We start from the raw sequence: 16,519 nt of genomic DNA, 5'->3' as shown, positions 1-16,519 counted from the left end.
TAGTTAATAACGTTATACTTTATAACGTAATAGTATATAACGTTATACGTTAGTTCGTAGTATTATATAACGTTATACCTTATAACGTAATAGTATATATCGTTATACGTTATAACGTAATAGTATCTAACCTTATACGTTAGTTCGTAGTACTATATAACGTTATACGTTAGTTCGTAAAATTATATAACGTTATACGTTATAACGTAATAGTATATAACGTTATACGTTATAAGGTAATAGTATATAACGTTATACGTTAGTTCGTAGTATTATATAACGTTATAGGTTAATTCGTAAAATTATATAACGTTATTCGTTAGTACGTAATACTATATAACGTTATACGTCATAACGTAATGATATATAACGTTGTACGTTATAACGTAATAGTATATAACGTTATACGTTAGTACGTAAAAGTGTATAACGTATTACGTTATTACGAAATAGTATATAACGTTATACGTTAGTTCGTAGTATTATATATCGTTATACGTTAGTTCGTAGTATTATATAACGTTATACGTTAGTTCGTCGTATTATATAACGTTATACGTTATTGCGTAATAGTATATACCGTTATTCGTTGTTACGTAATAGTATATTACGTTATCCGTTATAACGTAATATATATAACGTTATACGTTATAACGTAGTAGTATATAACGTTATACGTTATTACGTAATAGTATATAACGGTATACGTTAGTACGTAAAAGTGTATAACGTTATACGTTATTACGTAATAGTATATAACGTTATACGTTAGTTCGTAGTATTATATAACGTTATACGTTATTGCGTAATAGTATATAACGTTATCCGTTATAACGTAATATATATAACGTTATACGTTATAAGGTAATACTACATAACGTTATACGTTATAACGTAATAGTATATAACGTTATAAATTAGTACGTAAAAGTATATAACGTTATACGTTATTACGTAATAGTATATAACGTTATACGTTATAACGTAATGATAATTAACGTTGTACGTTATAACGTAATAGTATATAACGTTATACGTTATAACGTAATAGTATATAACGTTATACGTTATAACGTAATAGTATATAACGTTATACGTTATAACGTAATTGTATTTAATGTTATACGTTATAAGGTAATACTACATAACGTTATACGTTAGTTCGTAATATTATATAACGTTATACGTTAGTTCGTAGTATTATATAACGTTATACGTTACTGCGTAATTGTATATATCGTTATCCGTTAGTACGTATTAGTATATAACGTTATACGTTATAACGTAATAGTATATAACGTTATACGTTATAACGTAATTGTATTTAATGTTATACGTTATAAGGTAATACTACATAACGTTATACGTTAGTTCGTAATATTATATAACGTTATACGTTAGTTCGTAGTATTATATAACGTTATACGTTATTGCGTAATAGTATATAACGTTATCCGTTATAACGTAATATATATAACGTTATACGTTAAAACGTAATAGTTAATAACGTTATAATTTTTAACGTAATAGTATATAACGTTATACGTTAGTTCGTAGTATTATATAACGTTATACCTTATAACGTAATAGTATATAACGTTATACGTTATAACGTAATAGTATATAACCTTATACGTTAGTTCGTAGTACTATATAACGTTATACGTTAGTTCGTAAAATTATATAATGTTATACGTTATTGCGTAATAGTATATAACGTTATCCGTTAGTACATAATACTATATAACGTTAATCGTTAGTACGTAATAGTATATCGTTATACGTTATAACGTAATAGTATATAACGTTATACGTTATTACGTAATAGTATATAACGTTATACGTTATAAGGTAATACTACATAACGTTATACGTTATTACGTAATAGTATATAACGTTATACGCTATAAGGTAGGACTACATAACGTTATACGTTATTACGTAATAGTATATAACGTTATACGTTAGTACGTAAAAGTGTATAACGTTATACGTTATTACGTAATAGTATATAACGTTATACGGTAATTCGTAGTACTATATAACGTTATACGTTAGTTCGTAGTATTATATAACGTTATACGTTATTACGTAATAGTATATGACGTTATACATTAGTATGTAAAAGTATATAACGTTATACGTTATTACGTAATAGTATATAACGTTATTCGTTAGTACGTAATAGTATATACCGTTACTCGTTAGTACGGTATACTATATAGCGTTATACGTTATAACGTAATGATATATAACTTTGTACGTTATAACGTAATAGTATATAACGTTATACGTTATAACGTAATAGTATATAACGTTATACGCTATAAGGTAAGACTACATAACGTTATACGTTATTACGTAATAGTATATAACGTTATACGTTAGTACGTAAAAGTGTATAACGTTATACGTTATTACGTAATAGTATATAACGTTATACGTTAGTTCGTAGTATTATATAACGTTATACGTTAGTTCGTAGTATTATATAACGTTATACGTTATTGCGTAATAGTATATAACGTTATTCGTTAGTACGTAATAGTATATAACGTTAATCGTTAGTACGTAATAGTATATAACGTTATACGTTATAACGTAATAGTATATAACACTATACGTTATAACGTAATAGTATATAACGTTATACGTTATAAGGTAATAGTATATAACGTTATACGTTAGTTCGTAGTATTATATAACGTTATAGGTTAATTCGTAAAATTATATAACGTTATACGTTATTGCGTAATAGTATATACCGTTATTCGTTGTTACGTAATAGTATATTACGTTATCCGTTATAACGTAATATATATAACGTTATACGTTATAACGTAGTAGTATATAACGTTATACGTTATTACGTAATAGTATATAAGGTTATACGTTAGTACGTAAAAGTGTATAACGTTATACGTTATTACGTAATAGTATATAACGTTATACGTTAGTTCGTAGTATTATATAACGTTATACGTTATTGCGTAATAGTATATAACGTTATCCGTTATAACGTAATATATATAACGTTATACGTTATAAGGTAATACTACATAACGTTATACGTTATAACGTAATAGTATATAACGTTATAAATTAGTACGTAAAAGTATATAACGTTATACGTTATTACGTAATAGTATATAACGTTATACGTTATAACGTAATGATAATTAACGTTGTACGTTATAACGTAATAGTATATAACGTTATACGTTATAACGTAATAGTATATAACGTTATAATTATAACGTAATTGTATTTAATGTTATACGTTATAAGGTAATACTACATAACGTTATACGTTAGTTCGTAATATTATATAACGTTATACGTTAGTTCGTAGTATTATATAACGTTATACGTTACTGCGTAATAGTATGTATCGTTATCCGTTAGTACGTATTAGTATATAACGTTATACGTTATAACGTAATAGTATATAACGTTATACGTTATAACGTAATTGTATTTAATGTTATACGTTATAAGGTAATACTACATAACGTTATACGTTAGTTCGTAATATTATATAACGTTATACGTTAGTTCGTAGTATTATATAACGTTATACGTTATTGCGTAATAGTATATAACGTTATCCGTTATAACGTAATATATATAACGTTATACGTTAAAACGTAATAGTTAATAACGTTATAATTTATAACGTAATAGTATATAACGTTATACGTTAGTTCGTAGTATTATATAACGTTATACCTTATAACGTAATAGTATATAACGTTATACGTTATAACGTAATAGTATATAACCTTATACGTTAGTTCGTAGTACCATATAACGTTATACGTTAGTTCGTAAAATTATATAATGTTATACGTTATTGCGTAATAGTATATAACGTTATCCGTTAGTACATAATAGTATATAACGTTAATCGTTAGTACGTAATAGTATATCGTTATACGTTATAACGTAATAGTATATAACGTTATACGTTATTACGTAATAGTATATAACGTTATACGTTATAAGGTAATACTACATAACGTTATACGTTATTACGTAATAGTATATAACGTTATACGCTATAAGGTAAGACTACATAACGTTATACGTTATTACGTAATAGTATATAACGTTATACGTTAGTACGTAAAAGTGTATAACGTTATACGTTATTACGTAATAGTATATAACGTTATACGGTAGTTCGTAGTACTATATAACGTTATACGTTAGTTCGTAAAATTATATAATGTTATACGTTATTTCGTAATAGTATATAACGTTATCCGTTAGTACGTAATAGTATATAACGTTAATCGTTAGTACGTAATAGTATATAACGTTATACGTTATAACGTAATAGTATATAACGTTATACGTTAGTTCGTAGTATTATATAACGTTATACGTTATTACGTAATAGTATATAACGTTATACATTAGTATGTAAAAGTATATAACGTTATACGTTATTACGTAATAGTATATAACGTTATACGTTAGTTCGTAGTATTATATAACGTTATACGTTAGTTCGTAGTATTATATAACGTTATACGTCAGTTCGTAGTATTATATAACGTTATAAGTTATTGCGTAATAGTATATAACGTTATCCGTTATAACGTAATATATATAACGTTATACGTTATAAGGTAATACTACATAACGTTATACGTTATAACGTAATAGTATATAACGTTATAAATTAGTACGTAAAAGTATATAACGTTATACGTTATTACGTAATAGTATATAACGTTATACGTTATAACGTAATCATAATTAACGTTGTACGTTATAACGTAATAGTATATAACGTTATACGTTATAACGTAATAGTATATAACGTTATACGTTATAAGGTAATAGTATATAACGTTATACGTTAGTTCGTAGTATTATATAACGTTATAGGTTAATTCGTAAAATTATATAACGTTATACGTTATTGCGTAATAGTATATACCGTTATTCGTTGTTACGTAATAGTATATTACGTTATCCGTTATAACGTAATATATATAACGTTATACGTTATAACGTAGTAGTATATAACGTTATACGTTATTACGTAATAGTATATAAGGTTATACGTTAGTACGTAAAAGTGTATAACGTTATACGTTATTACGTAATAGTATATAACGTTATACGTTAGTTCGTAGTATTATATAACGTTATACGTTATTGCGTAATAGTATATAACGTTATCCGTTATAACGTAATATATATAACGTTATACGTTATAAGGTAATACTACATAACGTTATACGTTATAACGTAATAGTATATAACGTTATAAATTAGTACGTAAAAGTATATAACGTTATACGTTATTACGTAATAGTATATAACGTTATACGTTATAACGTAATGATAATTAACGTTGTACGTTATAACGTAATAGTATATAACGTTATACGTTATAACGTAATAGTATATAACGTTATAATTATAACGTAATTGTATTTAATGTTATACGTTATAAGGTAATACTACATAACGTTATACGTTAGTTCGTAATATTATATAACGTTATACGTTAGTTCGTAGTATTATATAACGTTATACGTTACTGCGTAATAGTATGTATCGTTATCCGTTAGTACGTATTAGTATATAACGTTATACGTTATAACGTAATAGTATATAACGTTATACGTTATAACGTAATTGTATTTAATGTTATACGTTATAAGGTAATACTACATAACGTTATACGTTAGTTCGTAATATTATATAACGTTATACGTTAGTTCGTAGTATTATATAACGTTATACGTTATTGCGTAATAGTATATAACGTTATCCGTTATAACGTAATATATATAACGTTATACGTTAAAACGTAATAGTTAATAACGTTATAATTTATAACGTAATAGTATATAACGTTATACGTTAGTTCGTAGTATTATATAACGTTATACCTTATAACGTAATAGTATATAACGTTATACGTTATAACGTAATAGTATATAACCTTATACGTTAGTTCGTAGTACTATATAACGTTATACGTTAGTTCGTAAAATTATATAATGTTATACGTTATTGCGTAATAGTATATAACGTTATCCGTTAGTACATAATAGTATATAACGTTAATCGTTAGTACGTAATAGTATATCGTTATACGTTATAACGTAATAGTATATAACGTTATACGTTATTACGTAATAGTATATAACGTTATACGTTATAAGGTAATACTACATAACGTTATACGTTAGTTCGTAATATTATATAACGTTATACGTTAGTTCGTAGTATTATATAACGTTATACGTTATTGCGTAATAGTATATACCGTTATTCGTTGTTACGTAATAGTATATTACGTTATCCGTTATAACGTAATATATATAACGTTATACGTTATAACGTAGTAGTATATAACGTTATACGTTATTACGTAATAGTATATAACGTTATACGTTAGTACGTAAAAGTGTTTAACGTTATACGTTATTACGTAATAGTATATAACGTTATACGTTAGTTCGTAGTATTATATAACGTTATACGTTATTGCGTAATAGTATATAACGTTATCCGTTATAACGTAATATATATAACGTTATACGTTATAAGGTAATACTACATAACGTTATACGTTATAACGTAATAGTATATAACGTTATACGTTATAACGTAATTGTATTTAATGTTATACGTTATAAGGTAATACTACATAACGTTATACGTTAGTTCGTAATATTATATAACGTTATACGTTAGTTCGTAGTATTATATAACGTTATACGTTACTGCGTAATAGTATATATCGTTATCCGTTAGTATGTATTAGTATATAACGTTATACGTTATAACGTATTAGTATATAACGTTATACGTTATAACGTAATTGTATTTAATGTTATACGTTATAAGGTAATACTACATAACGTTATACGTTAGTTCGTAATATTATATAACGCTATACGTTAGTTCGTAGTATTATATAACGTTATACGTTATTGCGTAATAATATATAACGTTATCCGTTATAACGTAATATATATAACGTTATACGTTAAAACGTAATAGTTAATAACGTTATACTTTATAACGTAATAGTATATAACGTTATACGTTAGTTCGTAGTATTATATAACGTTATACCTTATAACGTAATAGTATATAACGTTATACGTTATAACGTAATAGTATATAACCTTATACGTTAGTTCGTAGTACTATATAACGTTATACGTTAGTTCGTAAAATTATATAATGTTATACGTTATTGCGTAATAGTATATAACGTTATCCGTTAGTACATAATAGTATATAACGTTAATCGTTAGTACGTAATAGTATATAACGTTATACGTTATAACGTAATAGTATATAACGTTATACGTTAGTTCGTAGTATTATATAACGTTATACGTTATAACGTAATAGTATATAACGTTATACGTTATAAGGTAATAGTATATAACGTTATACGTTAGTTCGTAGTATTATATAACGTTATAGGTTAATTCGTAAAATTATATAACGTTATACGTTATTGCGTAATAGTATATAACGTTATCCGTTAGTACGTAATAGTATATAACGTTAATCGTTAGTACGTAATAGTATATAACGTTATACGTTATAACGTAATAGTATATAACGTTATACGTTAGTTCGTAGTATTATATAACGTTATACGTTATTACGTAATAGTATATAACGTTATACATTAGTATGTAAAAGTATATAACGTTATACGTTATTACGTAATAGTATATAACGTTATTCGTTAGTACGTAATAGTATATACCGTTATTCGTTAGTACGGAATACTATATAGCGTTATACGTTATAACGTAATGATATATAACTTTGTACGTTATAACGTAATAGTATATAACGTTATACGTTAGTTCGTAGTATTATATAACGTTATACGTTATAACGTAATAGTATATAACGTTATACGTTATAAGGTAATAGTATATAACGTTATACGTTATAACGTATTAGTATATAACGTTATACGTTATAACGTAATTGTATTTAATGTTATACGTTATAAGGTAATACTACATAACGTTATACGTTAGTTCGTAATATTATATAACGCTATACGTTAGTTCGTAGTATTATATAACGTTATACGTTATTGCGTAATAGTATATACCGTTATTCGTTGTTACGTAATAGTATATTACGTTATCCGTTATAACGTAATATATATAACGTTATACGTTATAACGTAGTAGTATATAACGTTATACGTTATTACGTAATAGTATATAACGGTATACGTTAGTACGTAAAAGTGTATAACGTTATACGTTATTACGTAATAGTATATAACGTTATACGTTAGTTCGTAGTATTATATAACGTTATACGTTATTGCGTAATAGTATATAACGTTATCCGTTATAACGTAATATATATAACGTTATACGTTATAAGGTAATACTACATAACGTTATACGTTATAACGTAATAGTATATAACGTTATAAATTAGTACGTAAAAGTATATAACGTTATACGTTATTACGTAATAGTATATAACGTTATACGTTATAACGTAATTGTATTTAATGTTATACGTTATAAGGTAATACTACATAACGTTATACGTTAGTTCGTAATATTATATAACGTTATACGTTAGTTCGTAGTATTATATAACGTTATACGTTATTGCGTAATAGTATATAACGTTATCCGTTATAACGTAATATATATAACGTTATACGTTAAAACGTAATAGTTAATAACGTTATAATTTTTAACGTAATAGTATATAACGTTATACGTTAGTTCGTAGTATTATATAACGTTATACCTTATAACGTAATAGTATATAACGTTATACCTTATAACGTAATAGTATATAACCTTATACGTTAGTTCGTAGTACTATATAACGTTATACGTTAGTTCGTAAAATTATATAATGTTATACGTTATTGCGTAATAGTATATAACGTTATCCGTTAGTACATAATAGTATATAACGTTAATCGTTAGTACGTAATAGTATATCGTTATACGTTATAACGTAATAGAATATAACGTTATACGTTATTACGTAATAGTATATAACGTTATACGTTATAAGGTAATACTACATAACGTTATACGTTATTACGTAATAGTATATAACGTTATACGCTATAAGGTAGGACTACATAACGTTATACGTTATTACGTAATAGTATATAACGTTATACGTTAGTACGTAAAAGTGTATAACGTTATACGTTATTACGTAATAGTATATAACGTTATACGGTAGTTCGTAGTACTATATAACGTTATACGTTAGTTCGTAGTATTATATAACGTTATACGTTAATACGTAATAGTATATAACGTTATACATTAGTATATAAAAGTATATAACGTTATACGTTATTACGTAATAGTATATAACGTTATTCGTTAGTACGTAATAGTATATACCGTTATTCGTTAGTACGGAATACTATATAGCGTTATACGTTATAACGTAATGATATATAACTTTGTACGTTATAACGTAATAGTATATAACGTTATACGTTATAACGTAATAGTATATAACGTTATACGCTATAAGGTAAGACTACATAACGTTATACGTTATTACGTAATAGTATATAACGTTATACGTTAGTACGTAAAAGTGTATAACGTTATACGTTATTACGTAATAGTATATAACGTTATACGTTAGTTCGTAGTATTATATAACGTTATACGTTAGTTCGTAGTATTATATAACGTTATACGTTATTGCGTAATAGTATATACCGTTATACGTTAGTTCGTAGTATTATATAACGTTATACGTTATAACGTAATAGTATATAACACTATACGTTATAACGTAATAGTATATAACGTTATACGTTATAAGGTAATAGTATATAACGTTATACGTTAGTTCGTAGTATTATATACCGTTATAGGTTAATTCGTAAAATTATATAACGTTATACGTTATTGCGTAATAGTATATACCGTTATTCGTTGTTACGTAATAGTATATTACGTTATCCGTTATAACGTAATATATATAACGTTATACGTTATAACGTAGTAGTATATAACGTTATACGTTATTACGTAATAGTATATAAGGTTATACGTTAGTACGTAAAAGTGTATAACGTTATACGTTATTACGTAATAGTATATAACGTTATACGTTAGTTCGTAGTATTATATAACGTTATACGTTATTGCGTAATAGTATATAACGTTATCCGTTATAACGTAATATATATAACGTTATACGTTATAAGGTAATACTACATAACGTTATACGTTATAACGTAATAGTATATAACGTTATAAATTAGTACGTAAAAGTATATAACGTTATACGTTATTACGTAATAGTATATAACGTTATACGTTATAACGTAATGATAATTAACGTTGTACGTTATATCGTAATAGTATATAACGTTATACGTTATAACGTAATAGTATATAACGTTATAATTATAACGTAATTGTATTTAATGTTATACGTTATAAGGTAATACTACATAACGTTATACGTTAGTTCGTAATATTATATAACGTTATACGTTAGTTCGTAGTATTATATAACGTTATACGTTACTGCGTAATAGTATGTATCGTTATCCGTTAGTACGTATTAGTATATAACGTTATACGTTATAACGTAATAGTATATAACGTTATACGTTATAACGTAATTGTATTTAATGTTATACGTTATAAGGTAATACTACATAACGTTATACGTTAGTTCGTAATATTATATAACGTTATACGTTAGTTCGTAGTATTATATAACGTTATACGTTATTGCGTAATAGTATATAACGTTATCCGTTCTAACGTAATATATATAACGTTATACGTTAAAACGTAATAGTTAATAACGTTATAATTTATAACGTAATAGTATATAACGTTATACGTTAGTTCGTAGTATTATATAACGTTATACCTAATAACGTAATAGTATATAACGTTATACGTTATAACGTAATAGTATATAACCTTATACGTTAGTTCGTAGTACTATATAACGTTATACGTTAGTTCGTAAAATTATATAATGTTATACGTTATTGCGTAATAGTATATAACGTTATCCGTTAGTACATAATAGTATATAACGTTAATCGTTAGTACGTAATAGTATATCGTTATACGTTATAACGTAATAGTATATAACGTTATACGTTATTACGTAATAGTATATAACGTTATACGTTATAAGGTAATACTACATAACGTTATACGTTATTACGTAATAGTATATAACGTTATACGCTATAAGGTAGGACTACATAACGTTATACGTTATTACGTAATAGTATATAACGTTATACGTTAGTACGTAAAAGTGTATAACGTTATACGTTATTACGTAATAGTATATAACGTTATACGGTAGTTCGTAGTACTATATAACGTTATACGTTAGTTCGTAAAATTATATAATGTTATACGTTATTTCGTAATAGTATATAACGTTATCCGTTAGTACGTAATAGTATATAACGTTAATCGTTAGTACGTAATAGTATATAACGTTATACGTTATAACGTAATAGTATATAACGTTATACGTTAGTTCGTAGTATTATATAACGTTATACGTTATTACGTAATAGTATATAACGTTATACATTAGTATGTAAAAGTATATAACGTTATACGTTATTACGTAATAGTATATAACGTTATTCGTTAGTACGTAATAGTATATACCGTTATTCGTTAGTACGGAATACTATATAGCGTTATACGTTATAACGTAATGATATATAACTTTGTACGTTATAACGTAATAGTATATAACGTTATACGTTAGTTCGTAGTATTATATAACGTTATACGTTATAACGTAATAGTATATAACGTTATACGTTATAAGGTAATAGTATATAACGTTATACGTTAGTTCGTAGTATTATATAACGTTATAGGTTAATTCGTAAAATTATATAACGTTATACGTTATTGCGTAATAGTATATAACGTTATCCGTTAGTACGTAATAGTATATAACGTTAATCGTTAGTACGTAATAGTATATAACGTTATTCGTTAGTACGTAATAGTATATACCGTTATTCGTTAGTACGTAATACTATATAACGTTATACGTTATAACGTAATTGTATTTAATGTTATACGTTATAACGTAATATATATAACGTTATACGTTATAACGTAGTAGTATATAACGTTATACGTTATTACGTAATAGTATATAACGTTATACGTTAGTACGTAAAAGTGTTTAACGTTATACGTTATTACGTAATAGTATATAACGTTATACGTTAGTTCGTAGTATTATATAACGTTATACGTTATTGCGTAATAGTATATAACGTTATCCGTTATAACGTAATATATATAACGTTATACGTTATAACGTAATAGTATATAACGTTATACGTTATAACGTAATTGTATTTAATGTTATACGTTATAACGTAATGATAATTAACGTTGTATGTTATAACGTAATAGTATATAACGTTATACGTTATAACGTAATGATAATTAACGTTGTACGTTATAACGTAATATTATATAACGTTATACGTTATAACGTAATAGTATATAACGTTATCCGTTAGTACGTAATAGTATATAACGTTAATCGTTAGTACGTAATAGTATATAACGTTATACGTTATAAGGTAATAGTATATAACGTTATACGTTAGTTCGTAGTATTATATAACGTTATAGGTTAATTCGTAAAATTATATAACGTTATACGTTATTGCGTAATAGTATATAACGTTATCCGTTAGTACGTAATAGTATATAACGTTAATCGTTAGTACGTAATAGTATATAACGTTATTCGTTAGTACGTAATAGTATATACCGTTATTCGTTAGTACGTAATACTATATAACGTTATACGTTATAACGTAATTGTATTTAATGTTATACGTTATAAGGTAATACTACATAACGTTATACGTTAGTTCGTAATATTATATAACGTTATACGTTAGTTCGTAGTATTATATAACGTTATACGTTATTGCGTAATAGTATATACCGTTATTCGTTGTTACGTAATAGTATATTACGTTATCCGTTATAACGTAATATATATAACGTTATACGTTATAACGTAGTAGTATATAACGTTATACGTTATTACGTAATAGTATATAACGTTATACGTTAGTTCGTAGTATTATATAACGTTATACGTTATTGCGTAATAGTATATAACGTTATCCGTTATAACGTAATATATATAACGTTATACGTTATAAGGTAATACTACATAACGTTATACGTTATAACGTAATAGTATATAACGTTATAAATTAGTACGTAAAAGTATATAACGTTAAACGTTATTACGTAATAGTATATAACGTTATACGTTATAACGTAATGATAATTAACGTTGTACGTTATAACGTAATATTATATAACGTTATACGTTATAACGTAATAGTATATAACGTTATACGTTATAACGTAATTGTATTTAATGTTATACGTTATAAGGTAATACTACATAACGTTATACGTTAGTTCGTAATACTATATAACGTTATACGTTAGTTCGTAGTATTATATAACGTTATACGTTACTGCGTAATAGTATATATCGTTATCCGTTAGTATGTATTAGTATATAACGTTATACGTTATAACGTAATAGTATATAACGTTATACGTTATAACGTAATTGTATTTAATGTTATACGTTATAAGGTAATACTACATAACGTTATACGTTAGTTCGTAATATTATATAACGCTATACGTTAGTTCGTAGTATTATATAACGTTATACGTTATTGCGTAATAGTATATAACGTTATCCGTTATAACGTAATATATATAACGTTATACGTTAAAACGTAATAGTTAATAACGTTATACTTTATAACGTAATAGTATATAACGTTATACGTTAGTTCGTAGTATTATATAACGTTATACCTTATAACGTAATAGTATATAACGTTATACGTTATAACGTAATAGTATATAACCTTATACGTTAGTTCGTAGTACTATATAACGTTATACGTTAGTTCGTAAAATTATATAATGTTATACGTTATTGCGTAATAGTATATAACGTTATCCGTTAGTACATAATAGTATATAACGTTAATCGTTAGTACGTAATAGTATATAACGTTATACGTTATAACGTAATAGTATATAACGTTATACGTTAGTTCGTAGTATTATATAACGTTATACGTTATAACGTAATAGTATATAACGTTATACGTTATAAGGTAATAGTATATAACGTTATACGTTAGTTCGTAGTATTATATAACGTTATAGGTTAATTCGTAAAATTATATAACGTTATACGTTATTGCGTAATAGTATATAACGTTATCCGTTAGTACGTAATAGTATATAACGTTATACGTTATTGCGTAATAGTATATACCGTTATTCGTTGTTACGTAATAGTATATTACGTTATCCGTTATAACGTAATATATATAACGTTATACGTTATAACGTAATAGTATATAACGTTATACGTTATAACGTAATAGTATATAACGTTATAATTATAACGTAATTGTATTTAATGTTATACGTTATAAGGTAATACTACATAACGTTATACGTTAGTTCGTAATATTATATAACGTTATACGTTAGTTCGTAGTATTATATAACGTTATACGTTACTGCGTAATAGTATGTATCGTTATCCGTTAGTACGTATTAATATATAACGTTATACGTTATAACGTAATAGTATATAACGTTATACGTTATAACGTAATTGTATTTAATGTTATACGTTATAAGGTAATACTACATAAGGTTATACGTTAGTTCGTAATATTATATAACGTTATACGTTAGTTCGTAGTATTATATAACGTTATACGTTATTGCGTAATAGTATATAACGTTATCCGTTATAACGTAATATATATAACGTTATACGTTAAAACGTAATAGTTAATAACGTTATAATTTATAACGTAATAGTATATAACGTTATACGTTAGTTCGTAGTATTATATAACGTTATACGTTATTACGTAATAGTATATAACGTTATACATTAGTATGTAAAAGTATATAACGTTATACGTTATTACGTAATAGTATATAACGTTATTCGTTAGTACGTAATAGTATATACCGTTATTCGTTAGTACGGAATACTATATAGCGTTATACGTTATAACGTAATGATATATAACTTTGTACGTTATAACGTAATAGTATATAACGTTATACGTTAGTTCGTAGTATTATATAACGTTATACGTTATAACGTAATAGTATATAACGTTATACGTTATAAGGTAATAGTATATAACGTTATACGTTAGTTCGTAGTATTATATAACGTTATAGGTTAATTCGTAAAATTATATAACGTTATACGTTATTGCGTAATAGTATATAACGTTATCCGTTAGTACGTAATAGTATATAACGTTAATCGTTAGTACGTAATAGTATATAACGTTATTCGTTAGTACGTAATAGTATATACCGTTATTCGTTAGTACGTAATACTATATAACGTTATACGTTATAACGTAATTGTATTTAATGTTATACGTTATAAGGTAATACTACATAACGTTATACGTTAGTTCGTAATATTATATAACGTTATACGTTAGTTCGTAGTATTATATAACGTTATACGTTATTGCGTAATAGTATATACCGTTATTCGTTGTTACGTAATAGTATATTACGTTATCCGTTATAACGTAATATATATAACGTTATACGTTATAACGTAGTAGTATATAACGTTATACGTTATTACGTAATAGTATATAACGTTATACGTTAGTACGTAAAAGTGTTTAACGTTATACGTTATTACGTAATAGTATATAACGTTATACGTTAGTTCGTAGTATTATATAACGTTATACGTTATTGCGTAATAGTATATAACGTTATCCGTTATAACGTAATATATATAACGTTATACGTTATAAGGTAATACTACATAACGTTATACGTTATAACGTAATAGTATATAACGTTATACGTTATAACGTAATTGTATTTAATGTTATACGTTATAAGGTAATACTACATAACGTTATACGTTAGTTCGTAATATTATATAACGTTATACGTTAGTTCGTAGTATTATATAACGTTATACGTTACTGCGTAATAGTATATATCGTTATCCGTTAGTATGTATTAGTATATAACGTTATACGTTATAACGTAATAGTATATAACGTTATACGTTATAACGTAATTGTATTTAATGTTATACGTTATAAGGTAATACTACATAACGTTATACGTTAGTTCGTAATATTATATAACGCTATACGTTAGTTCGTAGTATTATATAACGTTATACGTTATTGCGTAATAATATATAACGTTATCCGTTATAACGTAATATATATAACGTTATACGTTAAAACGTAATAGTTAATAACGTTATACTTTATAACGTAATAGTATATAACGTTATACGTTAGTTCGTAGTATTATATAACGTTATACCTTATAACGTAATAGTATATAACGTTATACGTTATAACGTAATAGTATATAACCTTATACGTTAGTTCGTAGTA

Source organism: Bombus pascuorum, unplaced genomic scaffold (genome assembly GCF_905332965.1).
Source record: "Bombus pascuorum unplaced genomic scaffold, iyBomPasc1.1, whole genome shotgun sequence".
Classification (NCBI taxonomy): domain Eukaryota; kingdom Metazoa; phylum Arthropoda; class Insecta; order Hymenoptera; family Apidae; genus Bombus; species Bombus pascuorum.
The sequence above is the reverse complement of the archived record's forward strand: the minus strand, read 5'-3'. Positions refer to the sequence as shown.